This window comes from Mustela putorius, unplaced genomic scaffold (genome assembly GCF_011764305.1).
Source record: "Mustela putorius furo isolate JIRA1106 unplaced genomic scaffold, ASM1176430v1.1 tig00003937_pilon_pilon_pilon, whole genome shotgun sequence".
NCBI lineage: Eukaryota > Metazoa > Chordata > Mammalia > Carnivora > Mustelidae > Mustela > Mustela putorius.
Genome location: NW_025422082.1, coordinates 4,796,227 through 4,800,777, shown reverse-complemented (window position 1 = coordinate 4,800,777; position 4,551 = coordinate 4,796,227). Strand labels below are relative to the sequence as shown.

Genomic DNA, 4,551 nt, shown 5'->3' with positions numbered 1-4,551 from the left:
AATCAGTAGAATTTTTTAAAAAGCACTTTATTGAGATATGATTGACCTGTGAAAAGCTGTACATATTTAGTGTATACAAGTTATGAATTTGGATATAAGTATACACATGTGAAATCATCACCATAATTAAGGCCTTCGACATATCTAACTCCTCCTAAAATTTCCTCCCACCCCCTTTATTAGTAGTAGTATTGTTTTTTGGCTTGTTTTGTTTTGTTTTGTTTTGTTTTTTCCCAACGAGTTTATTTGGACGGGGAGGCTCTACATCCTAAAGAAGGTGTTGGGACTCTTGGTGGTGAAACATGACTGGTGCTGGCCGTGCAGGATTCAGTGGGGCCCCGGAAACTTGATCTTGGAGTCGTGGAACCTCTTGACTGCTGCTATGCGGCCCTTGCTGGCTGGAAAGTCCTCCACTTTCCGGATCTGGATGGAGTGCGCCCCGGGTGCGGTGCAGGACATCCAAGTTTGGGTAGCACTGCCTGACGGCCCCTGCAGTGGGCCGTTCCGGGCGCCCCCGGTCCATGCGTGGGTGCCCTGAGGGAGTCATAGCGCAGCCAGATGAGCTTCTTTGCCTGCAAGAGGGACTTCTGGCATATCTGTCCACAGTACACAATTTCCCCTGAAGACTTCATATTCTTCAGCTGAGACACAAAGTACCAGAAGCAGGACTTGGCGACAACATGAGGAGGTGCAAAGATTCCCGTTCGATGGGGAGGAGGAGTGCGGCATTTGGGTGGAGCAGGCAGCACCCCACCACTTTGTACTTTTGCCCTGTGCTCCAGGCCTTCAGGACTCACTCTCCACTCTCACCTCCACCCAAGAAAGTCCCCCTTGTTATTATTATCATCATTATTGTTATTATTATTTTATGTGGTAAGAACACAACGTAAGATCTAGCCTTTTAGTAAACTTTAAGTATACAATACAGTATTGTTAGTTGTGGGCACTGTTCTGTATAGTAGATTTCTAAAATTTATTTACCTTACATAATTTAAACTTGGCATCCTTTGGCCATCTACCCTTTGTTTTCCCTCCCCTCACTCTAGTACCAACATTCTACTCTCTGCTTCTGTAAGTCTGACTATTTTAGATTCTACATGTAAATAAATTATATTGTATTTGTCTTTCTGTGTCTAAATTATTTTACTTAACCTTTTCCAGGTCCATCCATGTTGTCATAAATAGCAGGATTTCCTTCTATTTTTATTAGGCTGATAATTACTATATTATATGAATATACAAAATTTTCTTTGCCCATTCATCCATCAGTGGACATTTAGGTTGTCTCCATACATTGGCTATTATGAATAAGGTTTCAATGAACATGAGAGTACAGATGTCCCAAGATTCGGATTTTGATTCCTTCAAATAAATGCCTAGAAGGAGTGGGATTGCTGGGATTGCTGGAGAGTTCTCTTTTTAATTTTCTGAGGAACCTCCATACCGTTTTCCTTAGTGGCTGCACCAGTTTACATTCCCACAGCTGCTGTACAGTCCACATATTCACTAGTACTTATTATCTCTTGTCTATTTTATGATAGTCATTCTAACAAATGTGGGGTGATATCATGTTGTCCTTTGGATTTGCATTTCTTAATGAATAGTGATGTTGAGCATGTTTTCATGTACTTGTTGGCCATTTCTTTAGAAAATGTCTACTCAGGCCCTTTGCCCATTTTAATTATATGGTGTGGTTTTTGCTACTGAGTTGTATGAGTCCCTTATGTGCTTTGGCTATTAACCCCTTATATGATTTGTAATCATTTTCTCCCATTCTGTAGGTTGTCTTTTTTGTGGTGTTGTTGTTAAAAGAGGTAAAGAGAGAGAAAGAATGGAGGGGCAGGGGGAGAATCATAAGAGAATATATTGGGGCTTAATCTCACAACCCTGAGATCTTGACCTGAGCTGAAATCAAGAGTTGGATGCTTAATGAACTGAGCCACCCAGGTGTCTCCTGCAGGTTTTATTTTGTTGAGGGGAGTCATCAAAATGATGCTGATGAAATTTGTAAATTCTTCTACAGTGGTCTGTATTTTAAGAGGTCTCACCGCCCCCTTCTTTTGCTTTAGTCTCTGTGGGCAGTGTTTTTGTTATATTCTGGGTTGTTTATACTTCAAAGACAAGAAAAGATTTACAACTTTAAAAGGCAGAGAAACAATTCTAGCTTTCTCCTATGAGTTTTGGGGTAATTACTGTTTCAAAGACAAAAGGATGCACCTGCCCACCAGTCTTAAAAGTTTATGAAGAGGCCCTAACTGGGGTCAGTCATACGTACTATGCAGGTGTTCTCCACACCACATCACTATCTCAAGGCTATGTACTTGGAGCAGTCTATGGAATCAGGAAAGGCAAGTGTAACCCATATTCTAAGGACCAGGGAGAGGGTTAGGAGCCTCCAAGTGTCTGGGTTCAGCTCACAGGTGAATCAGTGGCCACAATGATGAGGAGAACAAAAGCAAGAGAAATGTAGCTTAAATTAAATCTCCCTGCAGATTACAGCCCACTGACAGATACTGAAACATGCATAATGTAACTTTCCTCAAGGAACTTGTGGCTGCCTTAGTGCCTTAGATTGATTATATTGAACTCCTCTCCCTGAGTAAGGGTTCTAAATATGCCTTGGTTTGTATGGATACTGTATGTAACCCAACTTAAGCTTTCCCTATTAATGTGCAAACCAGACTGCCACCATTAGGTCGTTAAAATAATGAAATAAAACCTATAGATACCCTCATGGACAAGGCAGTCCTTAGGAAAGACATTTCCAAAAGTCATGGCAGGCCAGAATGAGCAAAAGAACATGACATTGAATGGTGGTTTCATCTCCCATATTAACCACAGCAAAAGCGTTGGTAGGAAAGAAAAATGGAAAGTTAAAGCAATAGATTAAACTATTAACATGTAAAACCACCTTGGCCAGGTAGACTGCAGTACTGTCATAGGCTTTAATACATTTGAGTGATCAACAAGTAGGTCCTTCTCCCATATACCCGACAGAGGACCCATGCCAAGGCATCCAATACCGTGAAAGTATGGAAGTCCTGGGAAACACCCATTTTCCTTATTCTCACCCTGGATCAACATATTATACTACTGAGAGCACACTGGAATTTACAATGGGACATCTTGCTGCGATGGGTGAGTTACTTCACACCTAAGGCGAAGGGGAACTACTCAATCTCCACTAGGATCTCATTGTCCTTCTTCAAGATGGACCTATTTAAATATTATACCTGAAATGGAGCATGCACCATGGAAAGAGGGGAGAAAGGTGGGGGTCCTGGTCTCGCATATCCCACCCCAGTCCATCTCTTTATGCCAGATGATGCTGCCTCTTCCATCTAACACGTATGGTATGTAAAACCAGGTTAGGTTCCTAAAACTACCAACCTCCCTCTTTCCAAGGTTAGATGGACACAATTTTCCACTTGTACAATAATTTGGCAGCTATCTTTGTCTTCTCAATTGGCCTAAGGATGGTATAGCACAAATTGAATCCTTTGCTAAATTCTCCAAGCGAGCCTTAGCTGATAGCCAACAAAACCTGTCTTTAAAGAACACCAAAATGTCTCTCATGAGAAAAGCTGTCTTTCAAAATGAAGACCCTAAAACATTATTACTCCCTTTCAAGAAAACATCTGTACCATAATCCAGACAGAATGTTGTGTGTTCATACCTCATGAATCTGCTATTGTATCCTTTTTATTAAGTCACACAAGGACATAAGTTAACACCCTGAGTGATACAACCCTCAGTTTAGGGGACTTGATAAAGCAATAGTCCAGGTCTTGGGGCTCTGAATGGAAAAAGTTGTCGCTGATTTTGGGAATTGTAGTCTAATCTGTTTCCCCTGGCATGTGCCTGATTTGTGGCTATAGCAACTGTCTCCTGTGCAGCCAGGTAGCCATCAAAAGAGACACTTCTATGTGAGTGAAACCCCTTGTTGACCACTCAGGGTCCATGACAGAAGATGAGGGCATGTGAGATTGTAAGAGCTGCTTGCAAGAGGTGGAGTGTTGGGGAAAGTCATTGAAAAGATGACTTTCAAGATTTTGGGGGGAGGTGCAAAGATCCATTTGTCCTGCTGTTACCCCAGAGAAGACTTATATGCAAGTTCCCTTTGCTTCTTAAAACTGTCACCACCTACCAAAATGGAGGGGGCTGCCTCTTTCTTTGGTCTCTTCCTGCCCTCCATGTTCAGGAACCTCTTTCGGATTAGACCCAGGAAGCTCCTGAGGTTACAAACCAATAATGTTGATTGTTTATTTTGTTATGCAGCAGTTTTTAGTTTGTTGTAGTCTAACTTATTATTTTTGCTTTTGTTGATGGTGCTTTTGGTGTCACATCCAAAAATCATCACCAGGACCAATGTTAATGAGGTTGCTCCTATGTTTTCTTCTAGAAGTTTTATGGTTTTAGGTCTTATACATGTCTTTAATCCTTTTTGAATTAATTTTTTGTTTCTGGTGTAAGATAAGGGTTCAACTTCATTCTTCTGCATGTCATTATCCACTTTTCCCAACACTATTGAAGAAGATAAGCTTTTCCCAT

At 41.2% G+C, this 4,551-nt stretch overlaps 1 pseudogene; it reads right to left on the bottom strand.

Annotated features, from left to right (window-relative positions):
• Positions 1-261: 261 nt before the first annotated feature.
• On the bottom strand, positions 262-3,056 carry LOC101689171 (annotated as a pseudogene).
• Positions 3,057-4,551: the final 1,495 nt, after the last annotated feature.